Genomic DNA, 20,714 nt, shown 5'->3' with positions numbered 1-20,714 from the left:
ATCGGGTCCCACATTGGGTTCCCTGCATGGAGCCTGCTTCTCCCTCTGCCTGTGTCTCTGCCTCTGTGTGTGTGTGTATGTGTGTGTGTGTGTCTCTAATGAATGAATAAATAAAGTCTTTTTAAAAATTGTATTTGGAGATGTTCTTTGTTTTGCCCTTTTCTCCCACTCTTTATTTTTTTATACAGCAATACTAAGTATATAGACTTTGTCAAAGCTCCCACCAAGACCACCAGAGCTACCCCTTGATCATATAAAGTGGGTTTATTAAACTTATTGAGAAAGGGAGAGCCCCAAGTTCACAAAGTTTCAGTAGTGATTTAAAAGAAGAAAGTTAGAGAAGCTATGTACATATAGGGCTTTGGGGGCTGGGCTCAGATAGTTCTAAGGCTGGTCTGCGCAAGGTGTGAGCTGAGCCTGTATCAAAATTTGTAAGCTACGCAGGTTGGTGAGCCTGGCAACACATGAGTTTGGCTTTTTATTTAAGATTTTATTTATTTATTCATGACACACACACACACACACACACACACACACAGAGAGGCAGAGACACAGGCAGAGCTCCATGCAGGGACTTGATCCCGGGTCTCCAGGATCACACCCTGGACTGAAGGTGGCGCTAAACCGCTGAGCCACCAGGGCTGCCCAACACCTGGGCTGAGTTTGAATGGGCTGATGTTAAAACAGTTTGAGCTTAACCAGTTTTTGTTGCACATTTGTGGTTTGCCTTTCTGGGACAGACAGTTATGTCATTCATTATAGGACATGATGCTGTAACCAGGGCTCCAATATGACTTTGAAAGGACATGCAGCCATCATTTTGTCTATTTCTAAGTTCTGCCATTTATTTTCCTTAACAAAAGTAAGAGCTGTGCATCATCAGTCTGGGAGCAATGTGATAAGGTACAGGGATGACCTGTAGATCTAACTCCATGCCATTGGTGGCATAGTCCTAAACTGAGAAGGATTTTCAAGCCAAGTCTGGGATCTTAAAGACAGGGTCCTATGATCTATTACAACATTATTTTAGGGCGGCTTCCTGTTCCGTAGAAATTGGAAAATTAAAAACCGTATTTTCAAAAACAAAAAAACAAACAAAAAAACTTACATTTTCTGGATTCTCCTGAAACCATAGTTTCAGATGTGCTTTGGGTTCTGCCACTGAGAGGTCCTTAGGCCAGAAAGGCATGAGGCATCTCTGTGCAGGCATGGATCATGACCCCAGATCCTGAACTTTCTGGGTTGTGCCTTTCTGGACCATGGTTGAGCTTATCTTCCTTGGATTTTGTAAGCCAAACAAGACTCTGACATTAAATCTTCCTTGTTACTTAAGTGAATCTTAGTTGAGTTTCTGCCAGTTGGAACCATGAGTCCTCAGTGAGATATGTATTTGCACACAAAATTTTGTATTCTATTTCAGGCCCTCACAAAATTTATCCACAAATCCTGGATGAAAAACCACTACTGTAAAGACTTCATAATTTATCATTTTATTCTAAGTGTGTCTACACAATACAGAAAATCTGGTACAGAGCTTATAAAATCCCTATCCATACACCTGTGGCCAAGTGATTATAAATAAGACCTTTGAAAATTTCAGAAAAATATTAAATCTTTTTATCCTCCCTTGACTTGCCATAATACCTAAAATCCACTCTTAAAAATGTATTCCTCAGCGTTAAACTATGACACCTTATTTATTATTATTTTTTCAACAAATAGGTACTGTATCTCTACTATAGTGGGCACTATGCTATATGAAGAAGATAGAAATGACTCATGCCCCCCATGGAGCCATAAGTCAAGTCGGGGAGAAAGACAAGCAAGTAGGAGGGCCTCTTATTTCAATGTCTCTGAAGTACCATTTGCTATTTATTAAATATGGAATTTATTTACAAAATGTTTGATCAGTTTGGCATTGTCCTCTAAAGCTAAGCATGTACCACCCCTTGACCCAAAAATCCCACTGCTAGATAGAGCCAAGAAAAATGGTGCTTAGGTCTCCCAAAAGACTTCCATGGGAATGTTTAAAGCAGCTTTATTCATAATAGCTCCAAACTGGAAACAGCCCAAATGTCTAGCAACAGGACAGTGGATAAACAAAGTAGAGTATACTCATACAGCAATAAAAAAGGGCAGATTCCTGTTACACACAACTACGTGGATGAATCTTGCCAACATAATAAGTGAAAGAAGCCAGACACTAAAAAGCACATGCCATATAACCCCATTTAAATGAAAGTCAAGAACATACAAAATTAATTGGTGGTGATAGAACTCTGTAGAGTGATATCTCTGGTTTTGGGAGTGGTATTGGCTAGGAAGAGGGTACAAGGGAACCTTTTGGGTTGCTGTAAATATTCTATATATTGATCTGAGTGATCTCTACATATGGGTTTACTTATTTTTTTTAAGATTTTATTTATTTATTCATGAGAGACACACACACACACAGAGAGAGAGAGAGGCAAAGACACAGGCAGAGGGAGAAGCAGGCTCCATGCAGCGAGCCCAATGTGGGACTCGATTCCAGGTCTCCAGGATCATGCCCTGGGCCGAAGGCAGGCGCTAAACCCCTGAGCCACCCAGGGATCTACATATGGGCTTACATATGCCAAAATTCATCCATCTCTATACATAAGATTAGTGCATTTCTTCGCTGTTCTTTTGGTTAGCTCTTGCTGCATAACAAACCACCCCAAAACTTAGTGGCTTAAACAATGACAATCTTTTATTATCACCCACAATGCTGTGGGTTGGTTGGGAGGCTTCCTCTATGGGAGTTTTGGTCAGATGGTGACCAAGGCTGAAGTCACATGGAGGCTCACCTGGGACCTGGGATACTGGGGTGACTGGACCTCACTCCTTCCCCACATAATCTTGGGATCTCTCCTCTTCACATGGCCTCTCCACAGGGTCTGTCCAGTAAGGTAGCTACATACAGCAGTCATGGGAGTGTACCACTCACACCTCCCTTCAGGAGACAACCTGCTGTGAGGAGTAGAGGTAGCTAACAGCCTCCGAGGGTTATACCGTCAAGACCCACTGCAACCTTCACATGGTGGCCTTGTGCACCCTGGGCCTTTCCTAGCCCATGATTGGGTCCAGTGAGGGTACTGGAGCCTGGCTCTTCCTGCCCATCAGCAATATCTCTAGTGAGCGATCTTTTCTCTGGGGCTCCCCATCAGCTTGGGCAAGGACTTCTCAGAGCTGCACTGCTTCCCACCCCATCTTCCTGTTTGCATTGCTCATTTCGCAACAGTCAGAGCCGCAGCACAATCTATCTGAAAGCTTGTCTGGCCAACTCCTGCTCTTTCCCTTTTCTCCTTCACTAGCATTTCCCCTAATCAGTCTCTTGCTTACCTAACTTGGTTTTGGTATTTGCTTCTTGGAGGATCCAAAATGAGAGGGTGCTCCAAAACAAATATTCTGAGAGGAAGGAAGTAGAACCTACCAGTGTTCCTAAAGCCAGGCCTAAAGAAGGCCCAGGGCCCCTTCTGCTATAGTCTGTTGTTCAATTCGAATCACAGACCAGTCAGATTCACTGTGGGAAGGGAACACCGGCTGGGGCTTGAATACTGGGACCATTTATGAAGACCGGCTACCACAACTGTGTGTATGTTATGCCTCAATTTAAAAAGCTTTTTTTTAAAAAAAGTTTTATCATTTGGAGAGGCTTTGAACTCTGGAGCTGGTGATGGATTGTATGCCAGGGAGATAGAGCATCAGGGAGAGAGACCTCTCAAGGACACCACCCGTGTTCCTGCCATATGGCAGTGTTGAAAGAGAGATTTGGAAGTGCCACTGCCTGGGTTTTGCTTCTACGTAGGCTTAACTGTGACCTAGATGTATTCCATTAACAGGGGCCATTCATCTGTCAGCTGGGCCTCGTATACCTCCTGGTGACTGAAGCAGAATACACGAAGGATAGGTTAAGACAAGCACTGGTTGGTTTTGGCTGACTTCACCTACGAGCTCTTGTCATAAAATTTTTCAGTTTAATCATTATTCGAGTTTAATATAAACAGTAATCTGATCTAATTAAATAATTACATTGCATCAGACCTGGCAGTTACAAAAGCAAAACACACTATTGTGCTTCCTTTAAAAATAGAACGAAAGAAGCATAAGACTCCAACGAGATGACATAGTTTTCTTTCTTTTATTCATATATATTGTGCTTTACCACCAAATGCTTGTAGTCAAAGGGCCAAGAAAAGCTAGAGAGGGAAATTAAAGTTGAGGCACAAAAAGGCAGCTTTTACTGAAACACCAAAGTGAGATTGAAGTAAAAAAAAAAAAACCCAGGATCATCAGGTTCAGATAAGTAATCCATTTAAAAGAACTAGTTTAGAGCTCCAGTGTGGGTTCGTAAAGTACTACCTGGAGGATCCTAGGCTGAAAGAGAAACTTTTTTTTTTTAATAATTTTTATTGGTGTTCAATTTACCAACATACTGAAAGAGAAACTTTTGCACTGTAGGTTGTCTGGACATTTTCTTGCAGTCTGGAAGTGGGAAGGGCTTTTACTTTTTTTGTTTTGTTTTGCTTTAAAGATTTTTGGGGGGACGCCTGGGTGGCTCAGTGGTTAAGTGTTTGCCTTCGGCTCAGAGCGTGATCCTGGGGTCCCGGGATCGAGTCCCATGTCAGGCTCCCTGCATGGAGCCTGCTTCTCCCTCTGCCTGTGTCTCTGCCTCTCTCTCTCTGTCTCTGTGTGTGTGTGTCTCATGAATACATAAATAAATAAATAAAATTTAAAAATTTTTTAAAAATTAATCTCTATACCCAACACGGGGCTTGAACTCCCATCCCCGAAATCAAGAGTCACACTCTCCAACTGAGCTAGCCAGATGACCCAGCTTTTATTTTATTTTTTTATTATTTTATTTTTTTCACTTATTCATGAGAGACACAGAGAGAGAGGTAGAGACACAGGCAGAGGGAGAAGCAGGGTCCTTGCGGGGAGCCCAATGCAGGGCTTGATCCCAGGACCCCACGATCACGCCCTGAGTCAAAGGCAGACGCTCAACCACTGAGCCACCCAGGTGCGCCCAAGCTTTTATTTTTTAATTGAAGTACAAACAGTTGACACAAAACAAAGTGCACAGATCTTAAGTATACAGTTGAGTTGGCTTTTCACAATTATATACCCCTACAACCACCACCCTAATAAAGACATAGAATATATCCTTCATCCCAGAATGTTTTCTTGTGCCTCTTTCCAGCCCATCCCCATCCAATCCCCAATCCCCTGCAATCGCTTTCTGATTTTTTAAAAAGATTTTATTTATTCATGAGCGACAGAGAGAGAGAGAGAGAGAGAGAGAGAGAGGCAGAGACACAGGCAGAGGGAGAAGCAGGCTCCATGCAGGGAGCCCCATGCAGGACTCGATCCCGGGTCTCCAGGATCCGGCCCTGGGCTGAAGTTGGCGCTAAACCGCTGAGCCACCCGGGCTGCCCTCACTTTCTGATTTTAATCACTATTAGTTTCACTTGTTCTGGAATTTGTTTACATGGAATCCGACAGAATGACTTGTTTCATTCAACGTAATGCTTTTGAGATTCCTCTAGGTTGCTGTGGCCCTATTTATTTCCTTTTTTTGATCAGTAGTATTCCATTGTATAAGCATACCATTTTCCTGGTGCTGGATATCTGAGATGTGTCCAATTTGGGGCTCCTATGAATAAAGTTACTACAAATAACTTTTTGTACAGTTGTTCTCTTTTTTTTTTTTTGTGGACAAATGATCTCAGGACTCATGGGAAAATATGTTAAGAGTGGGATTTTTGGATCCTAGAGTAGCTGCATGTTTAACTTTTTAAAAAATTTTATTTAGGGACGCCTGGGTGGCTCAGCGGTTGGGCGCCTGCCTTCGGCTCAGGCTGTAATCCCCGGATCGGTGATGGAGTCCCCAGTCGGGCTCCCTGTGGGGAGCCTGCCTCTCCCTCTGCCTGTGTCTCTGCCTCTCTCTCAGTCTGTGTCTCTCATGAATAAATAAATAAATTTAAAAAAAAAAAACTATTTATTTATTTATTTGACAGAGAAAGTACACACAGGGGGAGCAGCAGGCAGAGGCAGAGGGAGAAGCAGACTCCCCACTGAGCAGAGAGCTCCAGCCGGGGCTCAATCCCAGGACCCTGGGATCACAAGCTGTGCCAAAGGCAGACGCTTAACCGACTGAGCCACCCAGGTGGCCCACATGTTTAACTTTAGAAGAAACTGACAAAAAGTTCTCCGAAGTTATACCATTTTATACTCCTACCAGCCATTTGAGAAGATTTCAGTTGCTCCACGTTCTTGCCAATAGTCAGTGTTATGGGTTTTCTTAAATTTTAGTTAGTGTATTAGGTTAGAATTCCGTTTCTGTGATGCCTACTGTTGTTGAGCACCGTTGTGTGCTTTTTGGACATTCCTCTATGTTCTTTGGTGAAGTGTCTGTAATGCCTTCGATCTGCGTTTTTTCACTGGCTGCTTTCTCCCCTTTAAAAAAGCAGTCCTCCCTAACTCTGGGAAACGAACTAGGGGTGGTAGAAAGGGGGTGGGCAGGGGGTGGGGGTGACTGGGTGACAGGCACTGAAGGGGGGCACTTGATGGGATGAGCACTGGGTGTTATTCTATATGTTGGCAAATTGAACACCAATAAAAACTATGTTTATTTAAAAAAAAAAAAAGCAGTCCTCCAAGTTGGCTGTCTGAAAGAGCTCTGTGATGAGACAGATCAATCCAAGCAGTACATTTAGCCACTATAGCTTTTTAGACTGGCCCAGTTTCACTTTTAAAAAGCAAATACCCTAGTTCAAATAAATAGGTGTGACCCCTCCAAAGTAAAATGCTGACTCAAGTATTTTATTTCCAACTCTGGGGTTTATGTGTATTCTAAACAAACATCTTCACCACAAGCAAGAGAACTCGAGGCTATGGTCTATTATAAATAACTTATGTTTAAAAAAAAAACCCAATCTATTTGCTTTAAATGAACTCTGGCTTTGGGGAGCATTGCAAATCTTAAGTAGTTCTATTCCTACAAAATGAGGCTGAGGCTGACATATATATATATATTCATGGGTCTTAAAAGGCTTTAGGATGGTTGACATGAAATAAACTGTAGGGTCTCATTAAAGAATGAACAGGAAAACTTCATTTTCACCCACAACAAAGTGTTTCAATGAAGAATCAAAATCTTACAGAAAGGAAGCCTTGGATTTCTGAGGTAGGTTTACCCCAACTCACTGAACTTGAATGTTGGCTATCACCAACGACAGCAGATCTCTCTTTTTACTTATGGATTAATCAGTATGAAAGCTCGGTTAGTCCATCTTTGTGAGTGAAGACTTATCATTTGGTACTTTCAAGTGCTGTAAGGAACTTAGTATTACTGAATATAATCATCAATGTGATAGTAGGATGTGCTACAACACCCATCAGTTATGTCTCATTCCACTTAAAGTTGAGCCCCCCCCAAATCTCTCTTTTTCCCTGTTATGCTTTCCCAGCATTATGCTTACATTACAACATTCCAAAGTTTTTTGGGCTTTGTCTACTAGTCTTATATTTGGACTTGTCATTTTCTGCACTTATGAATCTTTTTTTTAAATTTTTATTTATTTATGATAGTCAGAGAGAGAGAGAGAGAGAGGCAGAGACACAGGCAGAGGGAGAAGCAGGCTCCATGCACCCGGAGCCCGACGTGGGATTCGATCCCGGGTCTCCAGGATCGCGCCCTGGGCTGCAGGCGCCAAACCACCGCACCACCCAGGGATCCCTTATGCGCTTATGAGTAGCGATGCCAATTTGTTCCTGGCTTGTTTTGTCTTGAGTAGTTTAGTCACCTTCTACTGATTCACGTAGACCAATGCTTCTCAGACCTTAATGTGCATAGGAATCACCCAGTGGTCTTGTTAAAGTGCAGATTCTGATTCAGTAGGTCTGGGGTGGAGCTCAAAATTCTCCATCTCTAATGAGCTCTCAGGGGATGCCCTTTCTGCTTGCCCTATGATCCCACTTTAAATTTTTTTTTTTTTTTATTTTTTTTATTTATTTATGATAGTCACACAGAGAGAGAGAGAGGCAGAGACACAGGCAGAGGGAGAAGCAGGCTCCATGCACCAGGAGCCCGATGTGGGATTCGATCCTGGGTCTCCAGGATCGCGCCCTGGGCCAAAGGCAGGCGCCAAACCGCTGCGCCACCCGGGGATCCCCTGATCCCACTTTAGTAGCCACAGAATAATCATCCTCTTGTCAGTGTTCTGCTTCACATTCAGCTGTAATTCAGCATTACAAATTTTTAGCTCTGCAAATACCACATTATGTCAGATGATGCGCTTTGCCTACCATCTCTCGTCCTCCAACCCTATGCACATTCTGTTTGTTAATAAAACTCCTGTTTTCTTTGGGGCAGTAATTTAACCTTGGTTATTCTACTCCCTTTGCTAAACATCCACTTTCCCAGGATCCCTTGCATCTAAGGGTGGTCATGTGACCCAATACTGGCCAATAGGATGGAAAGGAAAAGTCTTCTAAGAGGCTTCTGGGAAAGATTGTATTTTCCAGCTAAAAGAGGCTGTGAGGGGATCCCTGGGTGGCGCAGCGGTTTGGCGCCTGCCTTTGGCCCGGGGCGCGATCCTGGAGACCCGGGATCGAATCCCACGTCGGGCTCCCGGTGCATGGAGCCTGCTTCTCCCTCTGCCTGTGTCTCTGCCTCTCTCTCTCTCTCTCTCTGTGACTTTCATAAATAAATAAAAAAATTAAAAAAAAATTAAAAGAGGCTGTGACAACAAGAAAGTCCTCTACGTCTCGCAATCTTGAAAGGAGTGAAACACTTCTCCCCTCTCTAAATCAAGTTAAATCTCAACAACAAAGCATTTTGCTGACACAGTCTGTATTCGTTTCCTAAGGCTGCAGATAATGAATTATCAAAAAATTGGTAGCTTCAAATAATAGAATTTATTCTCTCACAGCCTGGAGGCCAGAAGTCCAAAATCAATGCGTTTCCAGGCTTGGTTTCTCTCTCCTAGCTTCTGGAGGCTACAGGCAGTCCTCGGCATTCCTTGGCTTGAAGATGCGTCACTTCAGTCTCTGAATCCAACTTCGTATGGCCTTCTGCTCTGTGTCTCTCTGTATGTCTTCTCCTTTTCTGACTTTTGTAAGGACGCCTGTCTTTGGATTTACACCCCATGCTAATCCGCAATCCTCCTGAGATCCTTACCTTAATTACATCTGCAAGGGCCCTCATTGCAAATAATGTCACATCTTGAAGCTCCAAGTAGACATATTTTTTGGACGGACCTTGTTCAACTCACTACACGGGCCTTATCTGTCTTTTGGAGGAAGACCCTCATTAAGCTTAGACGTGAACCCCGGGGGCTTGGGAAATCCATAGTCATTGTCCAAGTTTTTATGTCCCTACCAAAGCAGGGGGTTCCTCTAGTGGATCCATTCATCCCTCGCCAAGCTCAGCTTTGGGGATCCTCACAGTGACTGCTAAGGCACCCCATGATCTGTCCTCAAATATGCCTGTGGCTTCTCTATCAGAGAAAGAAAAAGTACCTACCACTGCAACTCTCCTCACTCCTTGGTCTTCACAGTAGATCTGGCCATGTAATTTGTGACCCAGTGCAAACTGAAAATACAGGATCCCTTGTTCAAAAAGTATAAAGAATTTCAAAAGAGTAATAGCAGAGCATTGAACCAAGCACAAGGCCCCGTGTGACTGCGTGGGTCACTCACAGGAAGCCAGCCGTGTTCCCCAGTCTCCAAGAAGCCAACAATACCTTTGGGTTTGGCCAAATCCATCAAACTTCTCGCTTCTATTATTCTCTGTCATTCTGGGAAGATGAATGAAACATAGAAACTCTCATCTCCTTTCTGAGGTCTGGAGGCTAGAGCTCAGGATGCAAGTACTGGCTGGATATAAGACATATAAGGAGAAGGTTTCGTAGTGGTCATCTTTCTGACAAGTCCACAGCATAAAAGTCAGATAAGATACAAATCAGTATACAAATTAATATGTCGATAACTCACTCTGTTACAAAAGAATGGTTAAACTGGCCATCTTTACATGTTCTGAGGATCCTGGAAAACATTAGGATGGGTCTAGAAGTTAAAAACAAACAATGTGGGGATCCCTGGGTGGCTCAGTGGTTTAGAGCCTGCCTTTGGCCCAGGGCGTGATCCTGGAGTCCTGGGATCGAGTCCCACATCAGGCTCCCTGCATGGAGCCTGCTTCTCCCTCTGCCTGTGTCTCTGTCTCTCTCTTTCTGTGTCTCTTGTGAATAAATAAATAAAATCTTTAAAAAAAAGAATGTAACAAAATAAAACAAAAGGCAACCACCTACCAAAATATCACATTACTTTATCTTCTTAGTCCAATTGCGTGACTTTTTGAAAAGTTCTTAAATGTTCTATGGAATAGGGAAGTTACTGGCCAAATTCTTCTGGTTTGTTTTAAAAACTGTCACCAAAGAAAATGTTAGCCTTGCAAAGCCAACCACAAGCTGAAATGCAAAATGAAATGACAGCTAAGCAATTTAGGGTATTAAAAATAGAAATTATAACTAGTATAATAGTATCACCCTGTTTCCTGGGTTCTCCATTTTCATTTCTTTCAGAAACATGAGTATGAAAAATATGGAGGCTGTTAAAATTTTTTGAGATGATTGATTTTCTGGATTTAAGTGTTGTTATAACTTGTAATGGGTACCCATTCCAGAGGAAATTGACAAAGGTTTCCTTTTTTCCACCTAAGTAATTATTTCTACATTTCATATGTCATGTCAAGCTGAGTTTTGTTTCTGTGAGGGCCACGGCACTATAATTTCTGTGTTCAGAATAAGTAATAGCAGATTTTCCCTACATCGTTTGCTATGAAGTTTTTAGAATTTCAAGTTTGCTGTTTTACAAAGTAAATAAAACAAAACACATACAATTTGAAAGCATGTTTGAATTAGTCTCTTAATATGCACAATCCTGCAAACTGTGTAGAATTCAATGAAATGAAAGTAAACTTCTATCCCATGAAAAAATGTAAACGTAAATATTTATGTGAAAAATAATTAATTCTATTTGTGATTACATTATCGCTTGAAAAATATGTGTAGGTAGTAAATATATACGTATGAAAAATGCCTGATTTTACTCGTGATTTTAAAATACACTCTTTAAAAAATAAATAAATAAAATACACTCTTTTTTTTCTTTTTTTTTTTTCCCTTTACCAATCTCTCCCTATTTCCTCCACCCTCTGTACCCTGGCAACCACTGTTCTACTCACTGCCTGTATGAATTTTTTGTAAGATTCCACATACGAGTGATACCATGTGGTATCACTTCCTCTGGCTTTTATCACTCAGCATAATGTCCTCAAGCCACATCATGTTGTCACAAGTGGCAGGATTTCCTTCCTTCTCACAGCTGAATAATATTCCATTGTATGTATATACACCCCATCTTCTTTATCCATTCATCCACTAATGGACACTTAGGTTGTTTCGCATCTTAGCTATTGTAAATAATGCTGCAATGAACATGGGAGTGTAGATATTTCATCAATATCTTTTCACTTCCTTTGGATATGTACCCAAAAGCAGGATTGCTGGATCATATGATAGTACTATTTTTAATTTTAGGAGGAAATTTCATTCTGTTTTTTTACTGTGGCTGCACCAATTTACATTCCTAACAGTGCATAAGGATTCTCCTTTCTCCACACCCTTCCCAACTAAAATACAAAATACAACTAAAAACTTGTATTTTATTTTTAAATAAATACTTTTAAACATTTAAATATCTTATATTTAAATACTGTACTTATATATTTAAATAATATATCTATATTTTCTCATTTTTTTAAAGTAATCTCTATGCCCAACGTGGGGCTTAAACTCATGACTCTGAGATCAAGAGTCACACACTGTACTGACTAAGCCAGCCAGGTGCCCCTACATCTACATATTTAAATAATATATTTAAATACTATGTATAAAATATAAATATTTTCAACTTTTAAATATTAAATAAATACTTTTATTTTTTCTTTTCTTTTTTTAAGTAATCTCCATGCCCAAGGTGGGGCTGAACTCATGACCCTGAGATTAAGAGTTGCATGCTCCTCTGCTTGAGCCATCCACATGCTCCAAAATAAATACTTTTTTTTTTTTAATTAGAAAGACAGAGAAGGAGGGAGGGAGAGGCACAGGGAGAAGGAGAGAGAAAATCTCAAGCAGGCTTCACATCCAGTGCAGAGCCCGATGTGGGGCTCAATCTCACAACCTTGAGATCATGACCTGAGCTGAAATCAAGAGTCCGATGCTTAACCAACTGAGCCACCCAGGCATCCTCCAAAATAAACACTTAAGTAAATATTTTAAAATAAATATTCTAAAAAAAAATAAAAATAAATATTCTCTTGTCTTTCAGGTGATAGCCATTCTAGCAAGTATGAGGTGATACCTCATTGTGATTTTAATTTGCATTTCCCTGATGATTAGTGACGTTGAATACCTTTTTGTGTATCTGTTGACCATTTGTATATGTCCTAAAAATGTACATTAAAACAATTTATCCAGGGGCACCTAAGCGGCTCAGTCCGTTAAGCACCTGCCTTTGGCTCAGGGCTCAGGTCGTGATCCCAGAGTCCTTGGATTGGGATCAAGCCACATGCTGCATCCTGCTCAGCGGGGAGTGCTTCTGCCCCTTCTCCTGCTCATCCTCTCTCTCTTTCTCTTGTTCTTGCTCTGGCTCTCTTTCTCTCAAATAAATAAAATCATAAAAAAAAAAAAGCAAAACAAACCCAATTTATTCAAACATTTGTCAGTCAAGAAGAGGCTATAAAGCAACCAAAGCACTAATTTGAGGTTAGTAATCCAGAAGACACAGAATGGCCCTAAATCACTGAAAGTGTGCTCTGAATTGTGAGCAGAGAGTGCAGGTGTATAATGCAAAACTCACAAAGTTACATAACATGTTTTGAAAGAATTATAATCTGTGCTGGCAGAGTTTAAACTGACTGATGATACACGATTGGCTATTTAGCTAACAGGTGTTACATTATCTCTATTTCAGTCCAAAGTAGGAGGATGTGTTCTGGGGAGATGGAGAGTTGCAATTGATAAAAAGTCAAAAGTTTATAGTGTACTGAGAATTGAAACAGGAGAGGTATACAGGCCCTACTTGCTCAATCTCCTTTTGGTGCTATTTTGAATGGCGTTTTTAGTGATGCTTACTTCATTTTGAATCTTTCTTCACACATTTATCACCCAATAATAGCTAAGAGATTTATGAGATAGAAATATGAGAAAGAGGGGCGCCTGAGTGCTCAGCGGTTGAGCGTCTGCCTTTGAGAGACTCCAAACTCTGGGAAACGAACAAGGGGTGGTAGAAAGGGAGGTGGGCGGGGGGTAGGGGTGACTGGGTGACGGGCACTGAGGGGGGCACTTGATGGGATGAGCACTGGGTGTTATTCTATATGTTGGCAAATTGAACACCAATAAAAAATAAATTAAAAAAAAGAAAAATGAGAAAAATATAATCTGTCTTTGAGGATCTTAGAGTCTACAAAAAGGGAGACAAGCATGCTAACAAATGAACACTAAAGTTACATAGATGCAAAATTAGAAAACTTCATGTGATTCTAAGGGTTCCAAAGAAGGAACATGCAATTCTATCTGAAGGGCAAGGTGGGCTTTGTTAAGGTGGTACACCTTGTTCTTGAAACATGTTCAAAAATCGGTGGCAGATTAGTGTCTCAGACTCAGGGTGGGTGCCTGTATTCCAGTTGTAGTAGCAGAAGCAATGATGTAGGGTGAGGAATAAGAAGGTATGCTCAGATAAGTATAAAAATCTCAGTTACCTGGTATCTGTGGCTATGAGTTGGGGAAAAGGAGTAGAGTGAGATAATGTGGGGCAGACAGTTATATGTAAGAGCTAAGGACTTTGAACTTTATCTCACAAGGACTCATAAACCATGGGCTGCTTATTTATATGTATTTCCTAGCCTAGGTCATCCTGATTCAGGGTGGTCATTATGGTCAATATTTACTGTTGTGAAAATTAATAAAAGAAACTTCACTAAGTAGGCCAAAGGGGGAGCTCTCACACCCTTGTCAATTGCAGACCAACAGGAAGAGCTGTACATTGCAAGTTAGTATTATTTTAGTTCTTTCTTCCTCCCAGGAAGAGAAAGATTCCCCCTCCTTCCCTCCCCAGCAACAGCCCAGCCCAATGATCACAGTCACAACTCAATGAGATGTCACTATACTTCTAGCTCCCAATTTACTGCAATGGACTTTTCTCCTTTCTTCTATAAAAGAGCATTCCTCTCCTTTGTTCTTTGGACTTGCCCATGGTTTTGCCATAGCTTGCTTCTCCTGAATTGCAATTCTCTGCTATCCCCGACTAAACCCATTTTTGCTAGTAAAATAACTGACAGTTTTATTTTTAAGGTAAACACTGTGGCAGATTGTTTGCGAAATGGTTGCCATCGTTCTCCTCTCTTTATCCATTCCTTTGGTGGTCCCCTTCCACTCTGACTCAAGGCTTGGCCGTGTGGCTTGCTTTAGACAATGGGACAACAATAAACACGAGATTTGAAGTGTTTGTGCTTTTCCTGTTCCTGGGAAACATGTAGCCATCACCACGTGAATAAGTTCAGGCTAGTCTGTTGAGACATGTGAGTGGCCACCCTCGTCACTCCAGCCAACATGAGCACCTAGTCCATATATGGGAGTGATGTTGTACTAGAGCAATAGTTCCTATTAATATGCACTCATCAGAGAAAATCAGATAGAAAGAAACATGTTATTGTTTTTTTATTTTTATTTATTTTTATTTAGAGAGAGAGAGGCAGAGACATAGGCAGAGGGAGAAGCAGGCTCCATGCACCGGGAGCCCGACGTGAGACTCGATCCCGGGTCTCCAGGATCGTGCCCTGGGCCAAAGACAGGTGCTAAACCGCTGCGCCACTCAGGGATCCCAGGAAACATGTTACCCATAGATGTACTACCTAAATAAAACCATTATAAGCTTTTTTAGTATTTTTATTCCAATCTTTTTCTCTACACAGGCTTGTTTTCTATATGGTTATAACAATTCTATATGGACAATTTTGCATCTTGCTCTTTAAATTGTATTAAACAAGTATATTAGTAAATTTTTTTAATCTTCAAAAATACTGTATTTAATGGCTAAATAATATTCTATCCAGTGAATGAATCCTAATTTCTTAGTTCTTTGGGGGCAATTAGGTAAATGCTACAATGATCCTTCATAAGCATACAGCTTTCTGAAAATTGAGGAATCTCAATCTCAGAATATTCCCATTAAGTAGGGCAATTGGATCAATTGATATCTTTTAGAACCAACGCATACTGACAACTTTCACAAACGATTTCATACCAATTTACACACCCATCAACACTAAGTACCCGTTTCACCAAAGTCTCAAAAGCCCATGGGTTTTTGCTGTTTGTTTGTTTTCTCTCTTTGTTAATTTGGGTAAGAAGTCAATTCTGGTTTCTTAATTTTAATTATTTTAATTTTTAAAATAATTAATTTTAATTTTAATTATTTCTTTGAAAATTAATAAAGTTGAAGAGTTGGAAAGTCTTATTTTCTCAGTGCCTATCAAAGCACTGGGATAGTTGATTTCTCAAAATGATTTCTTCAAATAATCCACACAACAACTGTTTCAAAAATTTTTTTTCTGCTTCAAAATTTGTATATGGGAAATGTCCAGAAGTAGCTATCTGTTTGAATCTATGTTTGCACAGCAATTTACAAATACTGAGAAGGTATCAGTTGTCCATATTTCAGAATGGGCCTACCACATGAAGATTATTGATGGGAGGCCTAAAGTCCTGGAAGACTACCCCTGGGCATTCGTAAAGAAAAAAACAGAGCTGGACAGTATTTAAAGTGGTAAAAAAAGATTTTAGTCAAGACTATTGCAATAGGGAAAAGATACCTAAGTATAGGACCAGGCTCAATTCCAAATACAGCATGGCCTAGTGAGAATTTATAGCAGGATGGCAGTCAGTGGACAGAAAATTTCAAAGAGGAAACATCAGGGGTAAGGGAAACTCTGGCTAAACCTACCCTAACAGGATTCTCACGGAAGGCCGGCCAGAGTGATCAGACATCAGATGGAGGAGATAAACTGACTTAGGGGATCTTGCTAAAACTGGATTTTACAAGGAAGTGCACAGATGGGCCTAGGAGAAGGTTCAAAAGCCTGACTAAAGTTTGATCTAGCAAAAATTCTTCATCAGCATCACCAGGGAATTTATGCCGCAATATTGTTCCAATCTACAGATGAGTACCTTAAGTCTTGGAGATTTTAAGAAACTTGCTCAAGAGTTTCATGGATATTGGGGGCCTCTGCCTGGCTCACTTGAAAGGGCATGTGACTCTTGATCTCAAGGATATGAGTTCGAGCCCCACGTTGGGTGCAGAGACTACTTAAATGAATAAATAAATAAACTTTAAAAAAAAGAGTTTCATGGATATAAAAACAACAGAGAGTGTAAATAGAATATCAGGGCAGGGTGACTTGGGTTCATAGAACAGTTCATAGAACAAAAATCAAATGAAATAGCAACAAGCCAGGGATCCTGGGTGGCTCATCGGTTTAGCCACTGCCTTGGGCCCAGGGCGTGATCCTGGAGTCCTGGGATCGAGTCCCGCATCGAGCTCCCTGCATGGAGCCTGCTCCTCCCTCTGCCTGTGTCTCTGCCTCTCTCTGTGTTTGTCTTTCATGAACAAATAAATAAAATCTTAAAGAAAAAAGAAATAGTAAGAAGTCTAGTTAATACCTCATCACAAAATCTTTCTTGTATTTTTCAAATACAACCACTTCTTACATCTGCTGCCACCCCAGTCCAAACCACAGTCACACTCACCTGGACTGCTGCAGCATTCTGCTAAGTAGTTCCCCTGATCTTGCCCATGCTCCTCTACAGGCTATGTTCTGCAGGTCTCCTACTTATTTCAGCAATCTTCACATTCCTCTTCTTCATTTGACAGATAAGGAAACTTGCATAGATAATTCTAGTTGATCTCACCTCACAACACTTTGGTCCTCCTAACCTCCAAACAAGGGGGAAAAAAACTAAAAGTGCGTAAGCCCAAGTTGACCCATTCCCACCCATTCCGCACCTGTAGAACTCAGACCTTGCCCATGCCTAGATAGTAAAGTCAGCCTGACCATTGTCTCAGCCACCTTAAGGAGTCTCATCCACTTTCTTTGCTCATTTCCCAGCCTTCCAGGTGGAAAACAAAAGCTTCATTTTTTTTTAAGATTGTATTTATTTATTCATGAGAAACATGGGGGGTGGGGTGCAGAGACACAAGCAGAGGGAGAAGCAGGCTCCACGCAGGGAGCCCGATGTGGGACTCCATCCCGGGACCCCAGGATCATGCCCTGGGCCGAAGGCAGGTGCTAAACCTCTGAGCCACCCAGGCGTCCCTTCATTTTATTTTTTAGTCCATAAATCTTGAGTATCTTTTTTAGGGACAGGTGCTGTCCTATTTACTAGAGACAGGACAGTGAACAAGACAAAAATGGTCCTCATATTCTGGAGCTTGCAGTCTAATGAAGGATACTGACAAAACAAATAAATAAACAAGAAAAGAGAAAGTTCACACAGTGCAATAAGCACTAGGAAGAAAGCAGAGTGTCACATTGGATTAGAAAATAATAGGGAGGGGGCCAATTTAGATTGAATGGTTGGCAAAGGTCTCCCTGGGCAAATGACATAAAAGCTCAACTCAAAGGAAGAGGAGTGGTGGAGATGGTGTGTAAAGAGGCAGAAAGAGAACAGTAAGTTCAAAGGCCCTGAGGTGGAACAAAAAATTGGCAAGTTCAGTAAACTGAAAGAAGAGCAGAATGTTCTTCATACATATTGAGCATGAAATGTGCCTGAGAGGTAGTCAGGAGTCCAAATATGTAAGGTCTTAATGACTAGGGTAAGAAGTTTGTATTTTATTCAAAGCATGATGGGAAGGTATTGAAGAGTTAAGCAGGAAAAAGAAATAATCAAATATCTCTTGATTGTTGGAAGTGGATTAGAATGGTTAGGGTTGATAGTGAGAGAATCAGGTAGGAGCGCTGGTCAGGTGAGTGATAATGGTGGTTGGGAGTAGGCTGGTGGCTATGAAGATGGAAAGGACTGGAGAGATCTGAAGACATATTTTGGAGGTAGAACCAAATCAAATGAAAATGTTAAAAAATCCACTTATCAAATAGTTTCACTTGTTTCATTAATAATAAAAAACCAGGGATGGGGGATCCCTGGGTGGCGCAGCGGTTTGGCGCCTGCCTTTGGCCCAGGGCGCGATCCTGGAGACCCGGGATCGAATCCCACGTCGGGCTCCCGGTGCATGGAGCCTGTGTCTCTGCCTCTCTCTCTCTCTCTCTCTCTGACTATCATAAATAAATAAAAATTAAAAAAAAAAAAAAAAAAACCAGGGATGCCTGGGTGGGTCAGCGGTTGAGCGTCTGCCTTCGGCTTCAGGGTGTGATCCTGGGGTCCCAGGATCGAGTCCCGCATCGGGCTCCTTGCGTTGAGTCTGCTTCTCCTTCTGCCTGTGTCTCTGCCTCTCTCTGTTTCTCATGAATAAATAAATAAAATTAAAAAAAAATAATAATAAACCATGAAATATCCCTAGATCAAAATGGCAAAAAATATATGTAAAGAGTTTCTACAAAGGAAAATTATATTGCTATTTGTATTTAAACCTAAAAAAATTATTCTAAAGTGTTTAATTAAATGTGGTATGAAAAATCTGTATGAACCCTTATATAAGTGCCATCAGATTTGGAAAAACACATCATTCTAATTCATCTGAAATGAGAAAAAAAAAGTTATACTCAGGGGCTTACAATTATAAAACTGATGAATCACAAAATTAGTTAAATGTTTAATCACTTAAAACATTTTTTCGGGACACCTGGGTGGCTCAGTGGTTCCTGGAGTCCCAGGATCGAGTCCCACGCAGGGAGCCTGCTTCTCTGTCTGTGTCTCTGCTTCTCTCTCTCTGTGTCTCATGAATAAAATAAAATCTTTGAAAAAAAAAATTTTCATTGAAAACACTTTTTGTAGGTAAACTCTATCCCCCCACCACCAATGTGGGGCTTGAACTCATGACCCCCAGATCAAGAACTGCGTGCTGTACTGACTGAGCCAGCCAGGTGCCCCCATTTAAAACATATTTAAAAGAAATTGCTGATGGATCAGATGTAGAAAGTAGAATCACAAATGACTTTAAGGTTTCTGGTCGGACAATCCGTTGGTATGGAATTTTAATGAGATCAAGACAACTGAACAGGGCACGAGGTAAAGGTTCTACACGAGGATCAAAAGTTCAGTTCTGGTGGCATCTGGGGGGCTCAGCGGTTGAGCGTCTGCTTTTGGCTCAGGTCGTGATCCCAGGTCCCGGGATTGAGTCTCGCATGGGGCCCCTACCGCAGGGAGTCTGCTTCTCCCTCCGCCTGTGTCTCTGCCTCTCTGTGTCTCATGGATAAATAGAATCTTTAAAAACAAAACAAAAGTTCAGTTCTGGACACATTAAGTTTCAGATGGGCTTAGTCCTCTTGACTCTGGACAAGGTAAACACAAGATGCTTCTCGGTGAAAACAGATGTGACCTAAATTGGCACAACAACAAATTGGGAACTAATTAGGAGGGACGGGATTTTTAAGACTTTCAGAAAATGCAACTACCCAGAACTGTTGTGCTTCTTAGAGAATTTATCTGAAACTTTCAAATAATAACACTAAGAGGTAGGTACAGAATTATTGCTCTTATAGATCAGTAAACAAACGGAATGGAAGCTTAAGAAAACTCATCCAAACCACACAGCTGATAGGGGAAGGGTTAGGATTATAGAAATTGTAATAATTTATGGCAAATTTAAGAAAGTACTACCTTATTTTTCTATGACTTTGTATCAAAGAGTAGGTTCTGGTCCCCAGCTCCAAACCAGTCCTATATTCTTTCTGGCTGATGCTTGGGCTTGGGACTCTGTAAACAACATATCTGCCAGCAGGGGGAGTAACAGAGACAGAGACAGAGACAGAGACAGAGACAGAGACAGAGACTGAAAGGCTGGGAAAAGGAGAAAGAGACTTGCTCCTCCCTATCTGCTCCTTGCAGTTTGGCAGCCACAGTTCTTTCCCACAGAAATATCTGAATCCAGTTGGCAGCTCCTCCAACATTTGCAGAGCTAGCGTCCTTGGTGCTGCATCTCAACAGCAGAGATAGCAGCACCAGTTGGCAGCACCACCCCCCAAAGTCTGGGTCTCAGTCCCCTCCTCCAATTTTCTCAGGATTTTTTTTTAAAGATTTAATTTACTTACTTATTTTACATAAACTCTAGACTCAATGTGGGGCTCAAACTCGTGACCCAGAGATCAAAAGTCACATGCTACACAGACTGAGCCAGCCAGGCACCCCTCTAGGTTTTAATAATTCCAATTTCTTCCTTTTGTTCATTCATCCATGACTCCTTAGAGTTCTCTCTTTATCCTTTCAAAGATAACATTTGTTTATGTTAAATTCTTTTTTCAAATTATAACCTATTATTTATTTTAGAATGGAATATAGAATTAGAAGATGTCCCTTTAACAGTGATTTTCCTGGGTTCTCTTAAAGCTAAAGAGGTAATTACAAGTTTTCAAGAAAATGTATTAGGTAAAAGCTTTTTTTCCCCAATTGATATAA

General features: G+C 41.1%; 1 long non-coding RNA gene across 2 annotated transcripts; it reads right to left on the bottom strand.

Moving 5' to 3' along the window:
- Window positions 1-14,793: 14,793 nt before the first annotated feature.
- On the bottom strand, window positions 14,794-20,423 carry LOC112653359 (uncharacterized). 2 transcript variants are annotated; one of them, XR_003132102.2, is made up of 3 exons: window positions 19,920-20,423; window positions 16,893-17,074; window positions 14,794-14,998 (listed from the first exon to the last, which is right to left on the bottom strand). It is a non-coding gene; the product is annotated as an uncharacterized LOC112653359 (long non-coding RNA). The 2 variants fall into 2 exon arrangements; XR_007409485.1 differs by lacking the exon at window positions 19,920-20,423 and having other exon boundaries at window positions 16,893-17,310.
- Window positions 20,424-20,714: the final 291 nt, after the last annotated feature.

Source organism: Canis lupus, chromosome X (genome assembly GCF_003254725.2).
Source record: "Canis lupus dingo isolate Sandy chromosome X, ASM325472v2, whole genome shotgun sequence".
In the NCBI taxonomy this organism is placed as follows: Eukaryota; Metazoa; Chordata; class Mammalia; order Carnivora; family Canidae; genus Canis; species Canis lupus.
This window is presented reverse-complemented; position numbering and strand designations above follow the sequence as displayed.